Genomic DNA, 22,973 nt, shown 5'->3' with positions numbered 1-22,973 from the left:
CAGAGACTGCATTTAGGGGGAAGCAGTGGCTCAAAACCAGGAGGGTTCATTCGTGAGGACCCCCCGGCCCCAGGGGGTTGGAAAAATATGGGGGGGACAGATGTCCCAAAGCAGAGACTGTGCCTTTTTGGAGTGAGACAAGGCATCCTTGAAAGACAACCCTAAAAGCAGCTCTGGTCCATGCGTCAGTGGTGAGAGCACTGGGCATGGAAAGATGATGTCACAAGCGGCAAAAGGACTTTTTTCCGGGCGGTGCCGAAGTGACAGAGAAGCACACGAGGTTTCAGTGTGTTTCCAGGAGAAGCCTATGGAACAAGAAGGACTCCTTTCCTCTTCATGAACTGAAGTTTGAGTATACTAAAGTGTCGTGCCGGGCTGGGCAGTTGGTGTTTTGGGAGAATGTATCGGATTGGGAAAGTCAGGTAGTGGGGAGGGGGAAAGTGGTTTTTGTAAGGTTTTCAATTTTTTTTTTTTTCTTTTCCTTATGGTCTTTCCCTATTTTCCTGTAGTTTAGGTAATAAAGTGTTCTTTATGTTTAAGTTGGAGCCTGTTTTGCTTATTCCTGGTCACATCTCACAGCAGACACCAGGGTGAGGGCATTTTCATGGGGGGCACTGGCTCTGTGCCAGGCTCAAACCATGACACGGCCAATTTAGACTTTCTTGGAATCTGGAATTAAGGAGTTGAATTACAAAGAAATATTGCAATGGAGACTAAGAAAAAGTTTATTCTTAGAACACCATCGTGATCTGCCAGGAGCACTAGATGCTAAAATCATATTTCCTGTAAATACAATTGTGCTGATCATTACCATTCCTGTCCAAACCATGATGTTCTAAAAACCCAATTTCAAACTCTTCACACACTTAAATACATTACATTCAAAATACATGTCACCAGGATTGCTAATACCAGCCAGTTGATTTTGGTTGTGCCTTTAATCAACACTTTCTTTATCATAAATTTGACAGCTGATGAAAAACCTTGTTATGTGAATAGGATTAGACTGAAGCTCAAGATATGGCTTTAGATGGTATATGTTAACAGGCAAGCACTAGCTGATCATACACACACCATCAGAATGTTTCACTTCACACCAATTCAGGCAAGCAGGATTAAGTGGAAACTTAGCACAAGGTAAATGGATGACAATTTTTGTAAATGGATTTTAAATGATGGCTTCCTTTACTCATATTTTTAGGCATTTTTTTAAATTTCAACACAATTCATGGACATAAATTTCAACAATTTGCCTTAATCTTCCAGACAGTGCTGTATGTTAAAAAATAAGCAACAAAAAAATTTTCCTAGTATGATTCCTATATTCATCTCTGAAGTGCTAGCTAGACACTAGACATGAGTCAAACGTTCTCCAAAGCAAGAAATTTTTTAAAAGAACAACAAAATAGCTCATCTGATAGGAAACAATCTAAATTAAAATGTGTTTTTACTTCCTTTCATGTTTTACATGTTAAACTTCAAATGCAAGTCAAGAATATGGCTTTAGTTTCAGCAGGATATTAGAATTGCTTGAAGTCTTCAGTGAACTTTTCATCAAATCTAATCACCAACCTTGTCCTTAACAAAGAGGTACAGACTGTGCAGACTGGGCGGTATGAGATTTCTTATGAAAGATTTTCATTACAGTGAAGTGTTACTATCAACTGTTCCAAGAACTGTTTCATTAAAACAAGACAGACTACAAAAATAAACCTACCGAGAGCCTGAAATGGTCCTTGTGTTTTTGATGCACAACTGAAGTAAAATGCTGGTCACTTGGTTGGGGAAGACGATTTTCTTCATCCAAAATATCCAGTACACCTACTAATTTTGCTTCAATCAAATCTGTTAATAAAAAAACCCCATATATTTATGGAAATTGAATATATCAACTTGTATCACTACTGAAAATTACACACCGAAATGCTGCTGATCTGATTCTCTACAAAAGTACCTATGGAAAGCCATTAAACAAAATACAAGAAGTCACAGCAAATCAATTCTGTAGATCTTAATAGGTATGTATAGGATATCCATCAAATCTAGAAGTTCTACGCTTGTGGAACAAGGGAGAAAAAGATCAGGAACTAATTGTTTGATTTTAACTCTTAATCTCAAGCTGAAATTAGTCATCCAAAAAGTGCCTAAGTCTTCTTACAGTACGATCCTAGGTCTAGCTTCAATTGCTGGGGGAGATTTTTAAGCTTTTCATACACATTTTACCACATGTCAAAACTAAAAGGTTAATATTTCCATTTGACAACATGACTCAGTGAGAAGTAGAATTTGTTTTAGGAAAGGCAGACCAGCATTTAGCAGACAGTGGTGGTTTCACAGCTTTTAACAACTGAATTGCCCTGACCTCTCACACAGATATTCCGAAGCCCTTGAAAGCTGACACAGAAATTCATGCTCTTGAAACTATTAGACACAAACTTACAGTTTTGCAATTTTTTTTCATTCTCTATGAAACTGCTCTTTTAAGAGGAATTTTTACTACAAACCTTTTCCTGTGGAAAGGATGAAACTGCTATTCTTGTACTGCAGAAATGCCTATGAACTCTTAAGATTGTGAATTGAATGAGGATATATATAAAACCATATAATTACTAGTGCTATGCATATTTCACCTCCTCTGCTTGAAGGTTTTTTCCCCATGACAGCAACAAAAAGCTTGACAACTCAAGAAGTCCATACCTATACAGTCCTGATTATCTACATAACGAACTTCATTAACCCCCAGGCCTTCTTTCTGGTAAAGTTCTTGTTCCTAAAGTAATTGAACAGAGAAAACACCATTCTTAATTTTTTTTCTAAAAAAAAAATCAAGAAAAAAAATATTTTTTCTAATAAATATGAAACAATTTTTAAAAATATAGCAGGAATCAACACACATTTAAGAATTTCCTTACACAGCTTAATGTATTCCAACTTTAATGCCTTAATGATAAGCCTGTTCAATTCAATATTTTCATTAGGTATTGGGGATTATCCAATCTCTGGATACCTCATCGCTGGTTTTCAAAAATCCACATTCTTTTCTGACACAACCGGATGTCACATAATATGGAAACAGTATGTCAACTGATTTTTTTTTTATTCAAACATAAGGTGTAATCTTATGAAAAATAGTTCTATTTAAAGTATCCCTTCAGCAAAAAAAAAAAAAAAATCCTCAAATATAATAGTTAAAAAACCAAATCCTCAAATATAACATTAAATATATCATACCTCTTTCAGAATTCTTTCATTTAAAAATTGCTGCAGTTTTTCATTACAGTAGTTTATACGGAATTGTTCAAAACTGTTGTGCTCAAAGTACTCTGAAAGACAGAAGTTAAACTTTTATGATAAAACAGTGTTCCAAGAGTTTAAATTAAATAGTAAATAAGAGAAGCTTCACAGTGCTAATATTTAAAGATGTGTTCAGATCTACAGTCATTTCTTTCAGCAAAATGAAATCTTTTACAGATTTCCACGTTGTACACAAGCCATCTAAAACTACTGCAGCAGATAATATTTCTGAGATAAATGACAGACAGTTGGCAGCAAACCAAAGCAAGATGCTACCAGACAGTGAAATTGTACCAATACACCCTCATGCATCTATGATACAGCAGGCTAGCAGTAGATACCAAAACTCTAAAAACCTGAAAACCAAAGGCTGTTCCCCTGGACAACCTTGGCAGGACTAGAGCACATCACAAAACATGCCCTGTTTTGAATTTTAGTGAGTCAAAGAAGCAAAAAGCAAAAGCTTTACAAGAACCATCAACACCAAAAAGAAAAACCCTCCCACTCTTCATTACAGAATTTGTTATTGAATCTTTGGTGGAAAAAAGTGACATCTAGAAATTATTTTAGGTGTACTTACCAAAACCAACTATATCTAGAACTCCAATGAAGAAAGAAGAAGTTTCAAATGGAAAGCACTGGTTTACCCTTTTCACTACATGATCAAACAGATGACTGTACACGGTTTTAGCCAAGGCATCGCAAGCATTGTTTGCTTGTTCCACTTTCAAGGGTACCCTAAAAAAACAAGATACAAACCTTATCTTTCAGAATTCCTTACTGTGAAATGCTGAGATAAGACTCTAAACATAAAAACAGCCTGTCCAATACCATAAATTAGGACCTAAAAAACCTTCCCCGATCTCTAGGCCAAGGCAGGAAACAACGTTGCCAAGTTAGGCTATCTTAGCTGTAAAAAACAATAATGTTTTGCTACCATCAGTAGAAGTGAGACTAAGATGCTTTCATAATTGTTTATTAAATAATTAGAAACTCTACTGACAGTTTCCAGAGAAAGATATTTAAACTATATACAACACCATCTACAAAAATATTTCTATTTACTTATGATTTGTTATGTTAGAATAAAGCCTAAAGTTCAGTTTTTGCTCTGACATCTTTTCTGCTCCTCACCCCATCACACTAGCAAGGAGGCTGAGGGTGAACAAGAAGCTGAGAGGGGGACACAGCTGGGACAGCTGACCCCAACTAACCAAAGGGACATCCCCTATCATATGGCATCAGCATCATGTTCAGCAATAAAAGCTGAAGGAAGAAGGGGAAAAGGGGAATGATTCTATGAATTTAAAATTTTGTCTTCCTAAGTAACCACAACATGTGATGAAGCCTGCTGTCCTGGGGAGCTGAACACTGACCTTCCAGCAGAAAGTAGAGAATGAATTCCTGGTTTTGCATTTCTGGCATGTGTAGCTTTTGCTTTACCTTTTAAACTGCCTTTATCAATAACCAACATGTTTTCTCATTTTTACCCTTCCCCTTTTCCTTCCACTGGCAGGGAGTGAGTGGCTACAAGGGGCTGAGTTGCCAGCTGGAGTTAAACCACAACAACAGCTTATCCATATTGCACAATTTCCTTCACTTCCCAGAATTCATAAGCACTAAACTAACTAACTAATAATTACTATTTTTTTATTTCTTCAAAGATAATACTCCTTATGGAGATCACATTCTACTGTGACTAGTAAGGCATGGAACCAGAGTCTCCATTCCCAAAGGACACTTGCAGCTACATTACATTTGATAGTAATTAGCTTTAACACACAATCTTGTCTTCCACTAAGTATCTATCTCATCTTAAGGTAATGAGTACTGACAGAAATCTCAGCTTATAAATAGAAGGAAGGTACCTTTGCATTCTGTTCTGATACGTTTAAGAGATCAGAATACTAATTCCTGTCAGCTGCAGACCTATTACATAATACAATATATTAAAATCATTTATGTTTTTCACTTACTTTTTTAAACAACATGACAAATAGTTGTACTGCTAAAGCATGTATTTACAAAATGGTCCTAGTGTTCAAAATAGCAAATTCTGCCACTGTTAATTAAGTGCAATTCTAAAGACTGCACAAACCCTTGCTGCTAAATTTCATAGTATGCAGCAAACATGCATGGAAAGAAAATGTAACCCTGCAAAGCATTTTGCACAACTGAAAGTTCAGAACCACTAAACAACGCTGAAAATGGCTGAAACAGTAGATACACAAGAGCCCCACCACAGAACTGATGTTCAGAACAAGCAGCTTTCTTTTCATGAACTTGCTTTCCCTCAGCTCCTCCTTTCTTTGGTCTGCACAAAGACAAATGAATCTCTTTCTTTCTCTTGTTTCTTGCCTGAACAGGAAAAGATAAATTCTCCTTCCTCCATTTTACCTTCTTTCCCTCTCCTGAATTTATCAGCTACTTGAATGCAATGGAGAAAAAAATTGCCAAATTCTAAGTACTTTGGTAAGGCTGCAAGAAAAACCCTTGTTGGTCTTCATGCCAATTTCTTCAGGAAGGTTTCCAATGATCTAGAGTTTGAGCCCTAGGGGAAAGCATGGATGGGGTAGATTTAGTCTGTGGACAAAATCTCTCCATGCAAACTCCATGCAGTTCCCAAATATATTCCAGAACAAATTAATTAAAAACATGTCTAATTTGCCCATGGTTGACAACAACTGAGGCAGACAGCAGGTGAAGTGATATCCATCAATTACTGTCATCCAATATGGTTACTGGTTCATAAATAAAGTAGCGTGGATTAAGTAACCCCACCTAGTTAAATACTCCACATAATTAAAGAATATAAGCAGCATATTTGTAATTTGAAAAAAGCCAAAGTTCAAAAAAGTTTTGAAAAAGTTTTTACAATGGACACTTCAGTAGCATCACTAAAAATAATGCATTTTGGTAGAAAATGTACTGCAAAAGAAGCTGGAGGAACTGGAATGACGCAAGTGAATTTTTTTCACCTTGTAAAATAATTTAGTTTGTGATGATGGAGTCCTGTGTGAAAGACTTCTTGGAAAAGAAGAAACTGAGCAAGAGAAAAGCACAGTAGCACATTTACAGTCTAAGAGAAGCACCAGATTTTTGAATCCTAACACATTATTTCTATCTGTAAATACACTTCACATGGATGGCAAAAACATCATCCAGCAAGGTAATTATTTTGGGGTTTTGGGAGACAAAGACAGATAGACGTAGTGCAGCTGTCAAGTCCCCCAGGCAATTCACTGCACATGATTATTTAATAAAATTCAGAGAGATTGCATTTAGCATCACCCTCCTACTGCTCCTTGTTGGCTCCACTGTGCCCAGCAGAACAAAGCCTTTGTTATACTCTGAGCACAGTGATTTCAGCTGAGCTATTTATTCACTGTGACCTAATAGGACTCACATGATCTACTTGCACACAAAAGGTCCCTAAGAAAGAGAGAGAAATGAGCAGCTCTTTGGGTTGCTGGAACAAAAAAAAACAATGTACTTGTCAAAACTCTAATACTGATAGCAGTCAAGTAGTTTCTAAACCACACTACCATAGAAAAATTGTGTCTATGTAACAAATGTCTAAAATAGTCCAATCCACTTTTACGTGCAGTAAGCCATGTGAGATGATGATATTGGTGTATTTATTGGAGTATGTCTGATTTTAGATGCACAAGTTTATAAAATGCTAGCAAAAGAGGCTTAATGCAATAATCATTGAGAGGTGTAAGAAGTCTGCTGAACTCATTTTTGACATCCTCAAAATAAAACACAGGAAAAGTAAGATCTGCTGGCATAAAAACATAGCTCCTTGTGTCTGCAGACTTCTGAAACTGCACAGTGCAAATAACACTACAGGCGTATCAGGATAAATTCACTGATCAGAAAGTCTTTACAGTTTTAATCCAAAGTAAACTCAAAGCCGTAACAAAAATTAAGAAACATTCCTTGACAGTGTCACTTGAGGAGTGAACACATGGTCTGCCTCATAAAGGTGGTAGCTTGGAATGTCCCACCAAACATTCTCAAAAGGAAAACATACAGACAAGCCTTATGTCTGTGTTACATGTACAACAGCCAAAATTAAGCTTCTAGCCTTCTCAGAGGCTGAACCAGCAGTTCCCTGAAAGCATTTCCAGTGGGGTGCCATCTGAATCTGACATGGATACAATTCATTCAAAGCCCTTCTGCTTCTAATTAACACTTTCACTTAAAAGGAATGTGAAACTAAGGGTATTCTCAAAAAATGGGCTCTAATAATACTGAAGTAACAAAGCAGAAAATCTTGTAACAAGATTAGCATACAAGATTATTTTCCAAAAAATTCATAATGTAAAAATCCACAAGACATATTTCAGTAAAGGAAAGTGGGTGGTAGTAAGCTGAGAAGAATTTAAAAATGCAAATGGAAGACGGAGAATAACCAGGTAAGCAGTAAGTCAACAGAGAAAGATCAGCAATGATTGTGCATCCCAACTTGAATTAAGTAAAAAATGTTATTGACTTTCATAACCTGTAATGTTCATATTGCCATGAATTACTGTGAATGCCATCTGTACTGTAAAATAAGAAATTTTCTACTCTAATGTACTGATAAAGCTTCTCCTGGATGAATATATCAAAGATTTTGCTGTCAATTTAGACATGGCTTGGAAAAGAGCAAATAGTAAAAGCTGGGTCAATATTTTCCACTGGAGACACTTTTTCCTGCAAGACTGACATCTTCCTATACATTAAGCTTGTAATGAAGGGGGAAAAATTACTTGTAACACTCCATATCATCTGGATATGACAACGACAAGCAAGATGACAACGACTCAAAGTCCCCAATTTCTAGTAACTTCTGGAGGAGAGAGGGGAGGAATTTGCATTGGGCAGGGAGAGAAGAATTTACTCTCCAGAAATGGACTTTTGAATACACAATTAAGAGGTTTAGATCTTGAGCTTTTAACTGAATGTAGAGTAACACATCACCCTCTCCCACTTCCCCCAACATTATTTACCATTTGGCACTGAATTAGAATTTTTTCCATAATAATAATTTCTGTAATACATTTCCAAAGAAATTGCAAATACAAAATATGCAAGGAACTCAAATAAACCCCATTAGTACAGAAAATGATGAGTTTCATATATTAAACATTTGGTGTAATGTGAATAAAGTATTTCCAATTCACTAAAACAATCACACTGTTTCCATAGATTAATAAAAAGCACACCTATATTCTTCCAAGGAGTGAATGTTTATTAGCTTCCGAATTAAAAGATTGATACATTCAGCTGAACGCTGAGAATTACTTTAATGTACACAAAACTGCTTAGTCCAAGCTCAGTCTTTTATGTGAACTTCAGAAAATACTCAACACAGAAAACTAAATATTAAAACACACAATTCAGTTGCAGGCATCCCTGACAGCTTGCATGCTAGGATCAATCTCAGCAAGAGAAAATTTGTGGTAGAAGCTAGAGGTTTTTCATAAACAAAAGGTAACTGCATTGTCATTTTCATAAAACTCCGTTTTGCAAGAGTTATAAATTTCATGGTTTTGAAATGTTATCACCAGTGCCATATTTATACAGGCTCTTTGCCCCTAATTCTTTTCTATGTACATACAGAAAGGAACCATTATCTTGCTTCTGTGCCTAGGAGGCTACCTGGAGAATAGCTTCAGAAAAAACAAACAAACAAAAAAAAAAAAAACCCACACTTTCTATCTGTGTTTTTGTGAAACATTATTTACAGTCAAGATTAAATGTGTGTTTACCAAAACCAGCAAAAAAGCAGCAATTTCTGGATTACCATTTGCAGGGGTGTTTTTAAAGTTAAAACTTGATTTCAGAAGAATTACGTATGACAAACACAAGGACAGTGATCACTCAGGCATTAAGAAGGGGGGGGCCATCCTGCCCTCTAATTAAAGCATCCCAGCCCTAATTATTACAGGGCAGCACTCACGGGAGCACTGCGCAGCCCTCAGGAGAAAGATTCAAGCGCCTTCTGAAAGACTTCAGGCACCACATTGACATTCCTTAATAGAGTGTATCTGAGAAATGATTTAGCATATCAAATTTGCTGTGCAGGCTGTGGATTTAACTGGCTGACTGCTATACTTTCTTTGGCCACACAGCGTACTCACTAACACGAGAGATTTTATACAGCACAGGAGTTACTTATTCAAAGTGCTGTAAGCCTGCTAGCCTTCAGCTAGTGTAAGTGTACAACTGTGATTTCTTTGCGACCAAGGGGGTGCACCCGTGCTCGGTGAGCCATTAAAAGAAGCGCTTTAGGGGCGCTTGGTGCGAGCGCACCTCAGTTCCGCCCGGCAGCAGGTGAAGCGGAGCTGGGGCCGATTGTGCCGGTGGGTGACCAGGGGCGGCGCGGAGCCGGCCCCCGGCAGGGCAGCAGCGCAGGCGGCCCCTCACGGGCGGGCCCTCACGGGCGGGCCCCTCCCCGCCCCGCCCCTCCCGCCGGCGCCGCCACTCACTTGATGACCGTGCCCTTGGCGCCCCCTGCCGTGGTGAGCATGACGCGCGAGGTGAGGCTCCCGCGCAGGTCGTCCTCGTCCAGGCCCAGCAGGGCCGCGCAGCGTTCCAGCGCCGCCTGGCTCCGCGCGCGCGGCGTGCAGCCCCCTGCGGACACACAGCGTCAGCGGCCGCTGCCCCTGCGCAGCGCCTCAGAGCAGTGCGGGGCCCAGAGGCAGCTCACAGAGCCCAGGGAACCGCCGCAAAACAAACACAAAAATAACATCTCGCCCAAAAACTACACGTGAAATTCGGTATTTCTAGAACACTTTCCAGGCTGCTTGTAGGGAAGAACTACCCCAAAATGGAGAAGTGCTAACCCCTACAAACTAACTCTAGTGACTTAAAACTTTTGAACTTAGATATTCCTGTAATCCTCCAGGCTCCCTTGCAATGCAGCAGAAGCGGCTGCTAGGGCAGGCTCCTGGCACTTGGATTTTTCAGATAAGGCTCTGTACATGTGCCAGGTAAACAACGGGAGGTGCAGTCTTGCTGCTCTGCACCTGCCTTGGCGCCAGGGCACGGCCAGCAGAGATCTCCAACTGGCACACCACCCACTTTAATAAAATCTAGCACTTATTTACATGCGTTTGCTGTTGCTTGCAGTAGAGCAGCAACAGAACTCTAGAGGGTCTCACCAGTCTCGCTCTGGTAAGAGACTGCCTGCAGCAGTTCAAATGCACATCCTGTGTCTAGACACACATGGTGAGGGAAAAACAAAACAGGTATTTGGAATTTAGAAGTTCAATACATTCATTTACATTTCAGAAATGCCTTTACATTTTAGAAGATCTATAATTTATTCCTGAAAAAATGGGTCTGAATTTCAGTTTTTAGAGGTCATAGGTTCTCTGGTGACATTCTGTTCTCTAAACCCTGACTTTCCTCACCATCTGTGGTTCCCACTCTTCTCATTCATTTCTTCCTCAAACTCACATTTGCACCTCTTTCACTGTTTAACCTGGTTCAATGCCTACATCACAGCTCACAAAAGGCCCAAACAGGGAAGCTCTCTGGGAAGCTTACTGCTTTGAGCTACATGAGGCCACTACCCATCTCTACACCTGCATCTTCCCAGATTCATTCTCATTAATCCTGTTCATTTTTGTCATCTTCATGAAGATGGCAACAGCATGAACTGACACTGGGGAGGTTGTCATTTGATCTATAGAGTAGAGAGAGGAAAACAAAAACCAAAACCAACCCACCTCTCTGCCAACCCTAAGCTACCCAATTTAAATTCAGCACTGGCCCTGATTTGACACATGAGACTGGAGCCCACCCAAGATCTCTTCTGAACAGAATGTTTTGTACAGTACTGTGCTGATTCTGTACTTGGGGTCAGGAGCTAGTGAACCTGTAAGGTTAGCACTCATTTAATTCATCATTCAGAACACTTTAAAATGTTCTTTGATCTTTTCTTCCAAACAACTGCACCTACAGCTATACATATTTGAAGCAGGACCAGGAGAAACAAATTTCACTCTGTCTTGCAACTCATTTGTAGTACATCCAGACCCAGAGGAATCAGCCCTTCAGGAATATATGGACAGCAGTTCTCAATTTAGAGAGGCTGATTTCAGTAGTAAGGTAATAAGGACAATTCCCAAATCATTAAATCTCCTTCATCAACCTTCATGCACATTCTGCAATTAAGTCCCAAGCACACTTGTACTGCTTCACCTTGTGAGCAACGTCTTGAAATGAGGAAGTTATATTTACCTATGTTTTTGCTGTAACTTTTTTTTTTTCATTTCTCAAAATACTAACTGAAACAGATAAAACCTCTTGTTCGTTACACAGAAAACCTTAAAAATAGAAGATGTGATTAAGTGTTTGTCTAGCTTGCTACACAAAAAACCCCTCAAAAATAGAGGATGTGGTTAAGTGCCTGTTTGATTTATTTAACTTACATAATTCTTTTTTTGCCTGCATAATCGCGTGGTAATCATAAGATCTTAAGTAAGTTTTATAAGAGAAAGGGCGAAGCTCTTCTACCAAATATGGAATCAGGTCAAAGGACACAACCGAGGAAGACTACCAAGACCTTCATCATCGAACACCAGGAGGTGAGAGAAGACCCCCTAGCAACAATCAACGCAAGCGCAGAGTACTTCAAAATGACATAGCAGTCCGTAAGCACTAAGAACTTAAAAAGGGGGACGTTGGGGATGAGGGTGCGGCAGTTGGTGGAGCGGAGACTCCCCTGCCGTCCAGCGCTGAAACTTTTGCTTATGCTGTATGCCTTGAATTAATAAATTCAAATTGGAAATTTCACTCCTCTTGAGTCTATTTATAACAAATTGGGGCCGTGACTTGGATGGGGGAGTGTACTGGTTTAGGGCAAATTTGTTAAAGAATCTGCAAAGGAGGGCCCCTCCAGAAAGCGAAACCCACACGGCCCCTCCCCCCAACCGGTTCGGGAAAAAATTCCTTGGAGAGAGGTGGAAAGAACCTGTTTATTTGACTGGCCCCGCACCCCCCAGCACACAAAATGAACAATACCCGATGACACCGCTCTGAGAAAGATGGCAAAATCAGAAAGTCTCTTTCGGGGGGTGGTTGCTCTGTTCTCAGTCCCTCCGGCGCTGGGCCAGCCGCTGCAGCCGAACCCCTGGTGTTCCCGGGTCCCAGTCCGGAGCAGGTTCGAGATGGTCACAGGAACAGGAGAGGAGAAACAGTCCAGGAAGCAATGTGGACTGTTTAGCTAGAACTAGCTAATAAGCAGAGGCAGAAAGCAGAGCAGAAGCAAGAGCAGAAAAAGAGAGCAAGCAAAAGCAGCAAGCAAAAGCAGCAAGCCCAAAGCTGGAAGTAAAAAAAAACAGCTCTGTCTACGGCTTGTCTCTCTGTCCTGATAAGAGAAACCCAAACAAAACTTCCACTCTTCAGTGCCGGTCTTAAAGGCACAGAACAGATGAATGGGGATATACAAGCATCATAACGTCACCCCAGGACATTCCACCCCTTATCCCCATATCATCAACATACTACAACACATCATGCATTATTCATACAAAATTTCTATCTGTTCCCCCAAAATTACAAGCAATACCCATCATGCCTTCATCACATCCCCACACTGGACCACTGAATCCAGGCCCTACATTACAGAGCTGCAGGATTCCCCCTTTTCACTTTAGTCACTTAAAGCTCCATCTATCACTTGCTCAGACCTTCGACATTTACACATTTCCTTCTCCATCTTCCACTTGCCCAGACCTTCAACTCTTACACATTTCCTTCTATCTCATGTCTGTATGGTTTAATGTACAGACAATGGCAGTAACATCCAATGAACAGTGATATTGCACATCATTCTTACCCCACAATCAGATCTCCCTGAGGTACACATTGTGTTGTTCCATCTCTTTGCATTATCCACCACGTGCAACCTGGTCCCTGAGCAAAGACAACCCCACGCATGGGTTTGTCTGTACTCGAGGCAGAATTGATCCACACAGTCTTCCCTAACAAACCTCTGATATGTACCACTGGGACTTTGTCCCCTTCTATTACATTCAGGGACTCAGACTGGGCAGGACCTGCTCGGTTGGTGGAACCTCGGGTGTTAACTAACCAGGTGGCTTTTGCCAGATGCTGCTCCCAATTCTTGAAAGATCCCCCACCCAAAGCTTTCAACTGGGTTTTTAGTAGTCCATTGTACCTCTCCACTTTCCCTGCAGCTGGTGCATGGTAGGGAATATGGTACACCCACTCAATGCCATGTTCCCTAGCCCAGGTGTTGATAAGGCTGTTCTTGAAATGAGTCCCATTGTCTGACTCGATCCTCTCAGGGGTGCCATGTCTCCACAGAACTTGCTTTTCCAGGCCCAGGATGGTGTTCCAGGCTGTAGCATGAGACACAGGGTAGGTTTCCAACCATCCAGTGGTGGCCTCCACCATGGTCAGCACGTAGCGCTTGCCCTGGCGTGTCTGGGGCAGTGTGATGTAGTCAATCTGCCAGGCCTCCCCATACTTGTACTTGGACCACCGCCCACCGTACCAGAGGGGCTTCAGTCGCTTGGCCTGCTTGATGGCAGCACACGTCTCACAGTCATGGATAACCTGAGAAATACTGTCCATGGTTAGATCCACCCCTCGGTCTCGTGCCCACTTATAGGTGGCATCTCTGCCCTGGTGGCCTGAGGCATCATGGGCCCATCGAGCTAGGAATAACTCTCCCTTATGTTCCCAATCTAGGTCTATTTTGGACACCCCTATCTTTGCAGCTTGGTCTACCTGCTCATTGTTTTGGTGCTCCTCGGTGGCCCTACTCTTGGGTACATGGGCATCTACATGGCGGACTTTCACAGGTAGCCTCCCTACCCTGGTAGCAATGTTTTTCCACTCACCAGCAGCCCAAATTGGTTTCCCTCTACGCTGCCAGTTAGCCTTTTTCCACCTCTCCAGCCATCCCCACAGAGCATTAGCTACCATCCATGAATCAGTGTAGAGGTAGAGCTTTGGCCACTTCTCTCTCTCAGCAATGTCTAGGGCCAGTTGAACAGCTTTGAGTTCAGCAAGTTGGCTTGATCCACCTTCTCCTTCGGTAGCTTGTGCAACCTGTCGTGTGGGGCTCCATACGGCTGCTTTCCACTTCCGGTTCATCCCTACGATGCGACAGGAACCATCAGTGAAAAGAGCGTAGCATGTTTCCTCTGGGGGCAGTTGGTTATAGGGAGGAGCCTCTTCAGCACGTGTCACTGGTTCTTGTTCCTCTTCATCTGTGACACCAAAATTCTCACCTTCGGGCCAATTTGTAATGACCTCCAAAATCCCAGGGCGATTCAGTTTACCTATACGGGCGCGCTGAGTGATGAGAGCAATCCACTTGCTCCATGTAGCACTGGTGGCATGGTGAGTGGAAGGAACCTTGCCTTTGAACATCCACCCCAGCACCGGTAGTCGGGGTGCCAGGAGGAGTTGTGCTTCAGTGCCTATTACCTCCGAAGCAGCCTGGACTCCTTCATAGGCAGCCAGGATTTCTTTCTCTGTTAGAGTATAGTTGGCTTCAGCCCCTCTGTAGCTTCGACTCCAAAATCCCAGTGGTCGACCCCGAGTCTCCTCAGGCACCTTCTGCCAAAGGCTCCAGGACAAGCCATGGTTCCCGGCTGCAGAGTAGAGCACATTCTTCACCTCTGGTCCTGTCCTGACTGGGCCAAGGGCTACTGCATGAGCAATCTCCTGCTTGATCTGGACAAAGGCCTGTTGCTGCTCAGGGCCCCACTGGAAATTGTTCTTCTTGCAGGTGACCAGGTAGAGAGGGCTCACGATCTGACTGTACTCAGGAATATGCATCCTCCAAAAACCTATTGCACCCAAGAAAGCTTGTGTCTCTTTCTTATTGGTGGGTGGAGACATTGCTGTGATCTTGTTGATGACATCCGTAGGAATCTGACGCCGTCCATCTTGCCACTTCACTCCCAGGAATTGAATCTCACGAGCTGGTCCCTTTACTTTGCTCTTTTTAATGGCGAAACCAGCTCCCAGGAGGATCTGGATAATTTCCTTCCCTTTCTCGAACACTTCCGCAGCTGTGTTCCCCCACACAATGATGTCATCTATATACTGCAGATGTTCTGGAGCCTCACCCTTTTCCAGTGCAGTCTGGATCAGTCCATGGCAGATGGTGGGGCTGTGCTTCCACCCCTGGGGCAATCGGTTCCAGGTGTACTGCACTCCCCTCCATGTGAAGGCAAACTGAGGCCTGCATTCTGCTGCCAGAGGAATGGAGAAAAATGCATTGGCTATGTCTATAGTGGCGTACCACCTTGCTGCCTTGGACTCAAGCTCATACTGGAGCTCTAATATGTCTGGCACGGCAGCACTCAGTGGTGGAGTCACTTCATTCAATGCACGATAGTCCACAGTCAATCTCCATTCTCCTTCAGATTTTCGCACAGGCCAAATGGGGCTGTTGAAGGGTGAGTGGGTCTTGCTGACCACCCCTTGGCTCTCCAGCTCTCAGATCATCTTATGGATGGGGATCACAGCATCTCGAGTGGTTCTATACTGCCGTCGATGTACTATGGAAGTGGCAATTGGAACTCGTTGCTCTTCTCCCGTCAGGCATCCTACTGCAGATGGATTCTCAGACAACCCAGGCAAGGTGTTCAATTGCTGGATGCCCTCTGTCTCTACAGCAGCTATTCCAAATGCCCATCTGAGTCCTTTTGGGTCTTTGAAGTACCCACTTCGAAGGTAGTCTATGCCCAAAATACATGGGGCCTCTGGGCCAGTCACAATAGGATGCTTCTTCCACTCATTTCCCGTTAGGCTCACATCAGCTTCCACCAAAGTGAAATCCTGGGATCCCCCTGTCACACCAGCAATAGAAACAGACTCTGTCCCCACATGTCTTGATGGGATTAACGTGCACTGCGCACCAGTATCAACCAAGGCTTTATACTCTTGTGGTTCCGATGTGCCAGGCCAACGAATCCACACAGACCAGAAGACACGATTTTCCCTGGCCTCTACCTGGCTAGAGGCAGGGCCCCTCTAAGCCTGGTTATCATTCTTTCCCTGGGTGTATGTTTTGGATGTTCCTTCGAGGGGATCAGACATGTCATCATCATCATACCTGGCCGTTCGGCTACGGGCAACTGGAGCTGCTTTCCTCCTGGTGGCTTCCTTCAGTTCATGCACCCGTCGTGCTAAAACAGCAGTAGGTTTCCTATCCCACCTTCTCATGTTTTCCCCACAATCACGCAGGTAAAACCACAGCTCAGCTCGTGGGGTGTATCTTCTCTCACCATCTTGAAAACGTCTGCCTTGGATACCGGAACCTCGGATCTGTACTGCTGAAATTTGGAGAAGGTCTTCCTTAATCTCCTCTCTAAGCTTCTTATGGTTCTCCTCTATCTTATCCTCTAAGTTCTGCAGACGTGTTTCTACCGCTGCGATTCTGGCATGTGTCGGGCCATGTACAGCATCTGCATATGCTCGGAGCTTCCTTGCCATGTCAAGCACAGTCTCACCCCTCTCATCCCTCTTCATGATGGCTAAGGCAGAAGCATATTCTTGTGGCCCGAGTCGTACGAGTTTTCGCCACATCACAGACGTGCATGGTACTAAATCTGGGTTCCTAGTTGTTACATCATCTGAGAAGATAATCTCAGCCACGGCCATTTCTCTCAGGCGTTGGATCCCTTGCTCTATTGTCTTCCACTGAGTCTGCTGCATATAGAGATCGTCTGCACACAGGTATCTTTCTGCCACACTTCTTAGGACCCGTTCCCAGAGGCTGTGAGAGTTAGCCCCCCTCATCATTCCTTGGTCTATGACAGTATCCTGTGACAGGGATCCCAAATGCCTGGCTTCAGTGCCATCCAAAACGGTAGCCTCGCCTGCAGCATCCCAGAGACGGACCAGCCAACTAATTATGGATTCATCAGACCTTCGAGTGTAATCCTTCCGTAGGCCACGAAGGTCCTTCAGGGAGAAGGACTCAGTATTAGCATCTGATCTTGCACCTGCTGCTTTGACTCCTGACTTTACGTCAGGAGGCACTGAGGTTCCTTCTCCTGCATCATCATCATCATCATCATCGTCCACTGGTCGATTGGTCTTGGCTGTGCATTTCCCACTTCTAGTGCTGGTAGCAACAGCCATGGGTTTAGCTGCTGGCTTCGAGCCTGGAGTGTTAGCTGCAGCCTGAGTCACCGGGACAGTTGCTGATTTATCTCCCTGCCCCCCTGCCTCTGTCTGCTGCCCGACACTATCTAGCAGTGTGCGATAAGCATATGCCAGGGCCCAGCTCACTGCAATGACCTTCCTCTCCTTAGGCTCATCCTGGTACTTCTCTTTCAGATATTTCCCCACCTCAGCTGGGTTCTGAATTTGTTCATGGGGAAAATCCCACACTATAGGGTCAGAGAATTCCTTCAGGATTTGGCCCATATCCTCCCATTTCCCACACCACTTAGGATTTTCCACACCAGGGTTTACTCCTGAGTCAGGGGTCTCATCAGCCCGTCTAGAAATCTCAGCCCTCATTCTAGAGAAGCAGCAGGCTGTATAGAGGAAGGTTACCAGACTGAATACCAGGAAGATGGTTTCTTTAACATTGAGGGGAAACTGAACATCCTTCACTAGTGATGCAACTGATTCATAGGAGAAGGAGGAAAGCAGAGGCTGAAAAACCTCATTCCCTCCTGCTCCTCCTGCGACAAACTGGATGCATAACCATAGCCATGAACCATTCATACCTGGAGCAGACCCCAGCATGTTTATAAACTTCTTGCACATTATTGCCACCAAACCCAGCAGGATAGCTATTCTGGTCACAGCCCCTCTGATGTAAAAACTACGTATTAGAGGCAATACTAAAGCTATTTCTGGATAGGAAAATAAGCCTAGGGACCAGAGAGGTATTAAAATCTCAAAAAACCCTAGGGACCAGAAATGCATGCAAACCTTCACCCCAACAGACATTATGAATCCAAAAAGCATTGCTATTAGCTGATTTAAATGAACACAGAGTAATAGCAGCCAAAATGCAGTCAAAACAGGGTTTTTCCACTCTCTCTCTCACCTCACGTTTGGGCGCCAAAAATTTGTACTGGTTTAGGGCAAATTTGTTAAAGAATCTGCAAAGGAGGGCCCCTCCAGAAAGCGAAACCCACACGGCCCCTCCCCCCAACCGGTTCGGGAAAAAATTCCTTGGAGAGAGGTGGAAAGAACCTGTTTATTTGACTGGCCCCGCACCCCCCAGCACACAAAATGAACAATACCCGATGACACCGCTCTGAGAAAGATGGCAAAATCAGAAAGTCTCTTTCGGGGGGTGGTTGCTCTGTTCTCAGTCCCTCCGGCGCTGGGCCAGCCGCTGCAGCCGAACCCCTGGTGTTCCCGGGTCCCAGTCCGGAGCAGGTTCGAGATGGTCACAGGAACAGGAGAGGAGAAACAGTCCAGGAAGCAATGTGGACTGTTTAGCTAGAACTAGCTAATAAGCAGAGGCAGAAAGCAGAGCAGAAGCAAGAGCAGAAAAAGAGAGCAAGCAAAAGCAGCAAGCAAAAGCAGCAAGCCCAAAGCTGGAAGTAAAAAAAAACAGCTCTGTCTACGGCTTGTCTCTCTGTCCTGATAAGAGAAACCCAAACAAAACTTCCACTCTTCAGTGCCGGTCTTAAAGGCACAGAACAGATGAATGGGGATATACAAGCATCATAACGTCACCCCAGGACAGGGAGTGAATTGGAAAAGTTGTTCCAGAGAGGGGGGCGCCCCACCTAACCTAGTTAGGTGGCCCCTCTGGACGACCTCCACCTCCCCCACCGACGAACCTAAATTATACTCATAAGCAAAAGGGAGACACCGGTGAACCCCTTAATCTTCTGTGCACAGGGTCCGGACGAAGACGCAGGACGCGTAAGTATGGGATCCCGGAGTGCGGGGGCACTCCGGAAGAACGGGATCCGTCCGGTTGGGGTTGGGATCCCGGAGTGTGGAAGGCACTCCGGAAGAATGGGATCCCGGAGTGTGGCGATGTGATGTGTGAATGAGAGGAGGACTGGTAGCCAGATCTTCCAAGCGATTGCGGACCCTCCAGTAGTGCGGTTCCCGCAGACCCGCGAGGGCTCGGGCCACGAAAGAGGGGAAGTGAAAGATACATGTGTGTAAGAAGGCACTCCGGAAGAATGAGACAGGGGAAGAGTAAGCCCCCTGCACAGGTTAAGATCCCTCCATTTCAAGGGACAGCCCCCTGGGATACTTGCATAGTAACTGGAAACACTTCCCAGGAACTGAAAGCAAAGACAGGGCTAAAATGATACACTATTGTGTAGAAGTTTGGGGCGGGAAGGAAATTTCTAAAAATGTATATTGGCCCATCTTCGGATCATCGGAAGATTGGGTAAGACAGACATTAAACATTTGGGTAAACTCTAAAAAACCTATCTCGCCAGAAGAAAACGAGTATGCAAAAATCTGGGTGTTTAGACCAGAAGTATACATCTTTAAGTTAACTGAGGAAAATAAGGAACTGGATAAGAAAAGGGAGAAGAAGGGAAAAGGAGATGAAATTATAATAGTATCCCCTCTTTATGTCCCACCCCCACCTCCTCCAGTGCCAAATGCACCAGTGCCCCCACCTCCTCCAGTGCCAAATGCACCGGTGCCCCCACCTCAAAGTAATGATAGTGACTCTGACCAATCAGATTACCGGGGTCCAATCACCAGGAGTCGGACTAAAGAACAACAGACGGGGCTTTTTCCCTTAAGGGAAATGCCAATGGGGGTCCACAGGCAGGAATAGGATTTATTTCATTCCCCCTGAGTTCGACCAATGTTCGAGAATTTAAAAAAGAAATGAGACATTTACTAGAAGATCCTTTAGGAGTAGCTGATAAGGTAGATCAATTTTTGGGTCCAAACATGTATACATGGGAAGAACTCCAGTCAATTTTAACAATTTTATTTTCGGCTAAAGAACGAAATATGATTAGGAGAGAGGGAATGCGTATCTGGGATGCACAACACGCCCAGGGTCCCGCCGCGGATACTAAGTGGCCTCTGCAGAATCCGCAATGGGATCATCAAAACCCAGCCCATCGAACGCATATGCAGGATTTGAGAACTATTATAATCCAAGGAATTAGGGAATCAGTCCTGAGGTGCCAGAATATAGATAAAGCTTTCAATGATAGACAGAAAAAAGATGAATCACCCACAGATTGGTTAGAAAGGTTAAGACGGAACTTCCAGCTATACTCCAGTATGGATCCTAATGGACCAGCCAGAGAAGCTCTTTTAAAGGTACATTTTGTTTCAAAATCATGGGAAGATATAAAAAGGAAAATACAAAAGATTGAAGATGGGCAAGATCGAGGGCTGGATGAACTTTTAAGGGAAGCACAGAAAGTGTATGTTAGGAGAGAGGATGAGAGTTATCGGAAGCAAGTTAGGCTGATGGTGGAAGCAACGAGTGGGAATAGGGGGTATGAAAGAGAAGAGAGGAGGTTTGGGGATCCCAGAAAGGGAGAGCCCCAAGAGACAGCAAGTCAGAGGATTTGTTTCTATTGTGAAAAAAGAGGGCATTTTAAAAAGGAATGTAGGGTTAGGATTAAAGATGAGAAGGAATTCCTGATGGATTAGAGGGGTCAGGGGCTCTATTTATTGGGGACCCGAAAAACACCTAAAGAGCCCTTGATAAAACTTAAGGTGGGTCTCCAACACCAGGAAATACATTTCCTGGTAGACACTGGGGCCGAGAGATCAACTATTCAGTTTTTACCAAAAGGATGTAATTTGTCTAAAGAAGTTGCAACCGTCATTGGGGCAAAAGGGGAACCATTTGAAGTAAAAATTATTAAGGGTGTAGTAATAGAAACAGATTCAAAAATAGGGATAGGGGATTTTTTGTTGGTTCCCGAATCAGAATATAATTTATTGGGTCGAGACATGATTATTGAACTAGGAATTAGGATTGATGTGGAAGAAAAAGAGCTTAGAATAAAACTTTGTCCTCTGCGAGTGGAGGACGAGGCAAAAATCAATCCCGAAGTATGGTACACTCCTGAGAGTGTTGGGCAGTTAAAAATCACTCCTTTTATGGTAACTATTAAGAATCCAGATGTCCCAATTAGAATAAAACAGTACCCTTTGTCTCTGGACGAAAAATTACTTTTAACAAGTACATTGAAGGTAATGTCTCCCCATAACATTAGGGGGGGGTGCTTCAGCAAAAAGCTGACAAATGGATATCTGATGCTCGACTTCTCAAATACGAAGGAATCCTAATAGAAGCCCCAAATTTAACAATTGAAACCACAGCCTTGCAAAACCCCGCTGAGTTCCTATATGAAGAATGAGGCGCAGAACCATTAGAGCATGATTGCATAATCACTATAGAGGAACAAGTAAAAATAAGACCCGATCTGGAAGAAAAAAAAAAAAAATTAAACACAGGAGAAAAGTTATTCGTAGATGGATCCTCAAGGATTATAGAAGGGATGAGAACATCAGGGTATGCTATCATTAGGGGACCTGAGTTGCAAATACTAGAGTCAGGGCCACTAGATAGATCTTGGTCAGCCCAAGCGTGTGAATTATATTCCTTACTGCGTGCATTAAATTTTCTGGAAGGAAAAGAGGAAACTATCTTTACAGATTCCAAATATTGTTATAGAATAGTACATACATTTGGAAAAATATGGGAAGAAAGGGGGCTGGTCAATTCTCAAGGAAAAGACTTAGTTCACAGGAATCTTATTACAGAAGTTTTAAAAGCACTAAGGAAACCCCGAAGGCTGGCAGTAGTCCATCTAAAAGGGCACCAACGGGGATTAGATTTACAGAGTAGGGGAAATAATGCAGCGGATCGAGAAGCAAAGCGAGCAACACTACAAATCCTGACCCTGAAGGGAGACAAAGACATCACTGATTTAAAGAGCCAGGACCAAATTATAAAATTTAGGGAAGAAGAAAAGAAAAAGCTGCTAGAAATTGGAGCAACCGAAAATTCTGAAGGGAGGTGGTTTCTACCCGATGGGAGGGAAGTATTACCTAAAGTTATGGCCTATAGATTATTGGAAAAAGTACATCAGAAGACCCATTGGGGATCACAAGGATTAGTAGATTATTTTGCCACCAAATACATGAGTATGGGGATCTGGGACATAGCTAAACAAGTAACTAGGGGTTGCCTTCTGTGCCTACAAACAAATAGGAAAAAACCTAAGGAAGTTGCCAGAGGGAGGGCGACCTATGACAAAGAGACCTTTTTCACATATTCAAGTAGATTTTACTGAACTCCTGAAGGTAGGAAGGATAAAATATCTATTAGTCCTGGTAGACCACCTTACTCACTTTGTAGAAGCATTCCCAACCCCGAGGGAAACTGCTAAGGTAGTTGCGAAAGTATTACTAGAAGAAATAATTCCTCAATATGGGGTCCCAGAAGTTATAGATTCAGATCGGGGACCACACTTTACATCTCAGATAACCCAGAACCTAGCCAAAGCTCTTGGAATAAAATGGGAACAACATACTCCGTGGCATCCTCAAAGTTCAGGACGAGTAGAAAGGATGAATGGAGAAATAAAGAAACAACTAACTAAGTTAGTAATGGAAACAAAAATGTCCTGGGTAAAATGTGTCCCTTTAGCCCTATTAACTATACAGACCACACCTAGAATAGATATAGGGATATCTCCCTTTGAAAT

At 43.1% G+C, this 22,973-nt stretch overlaps 1 protein-coding gene and 1 long non-coding RNA gene across 2 annotated transcripts in view; both read right to left on the bottom strand.

Moving 5' to 3' along the window:
* Positions 1-22,973, bottom strand: part of LOC141728045 (uncharacterized) — a 621,306-nt gene that overhangs the window by 127,836 nt on the left and 470,497 nt on the right. The gene's annotated exons all lie outside the window — the stretch shown is intronic.
* On the bottom strand, positions 644-3,305 carry LOC141728067 (uncharacterized). The gene is made up of 4 exons (XR_012578750.1): positions 3,232-3,305; positions 2,698-2,770; positions 1,718-1,845; positions 644-669 (listed from the first exon to the last, which is right to left on the bottom strand). It is a non-coding gene; the product is annotated as an uncharacterized LOC141728067 (long non-coding RNA).

The sequence above is a fragment of the Zonotrichia albicollis genome, unplaced genomic scaffold, assembly GCF_047830755.1.
Source record: "Zonotrichia albicollis isolate bZonAlb1 unplaced genomic scaffold, bZonAlb1.hap1 Scaffold_83, whole genome shotgun sequence".
Lineage (NCBI taxonomy): Eukaryota > Metazoa > Chordata > Aves > Passeriformes > Passerellidae > Zonotrichia > Zonotrichia albicollis.
This window is presented reverse-complemented; position numbering and strand designations above follow the sequence as displayed.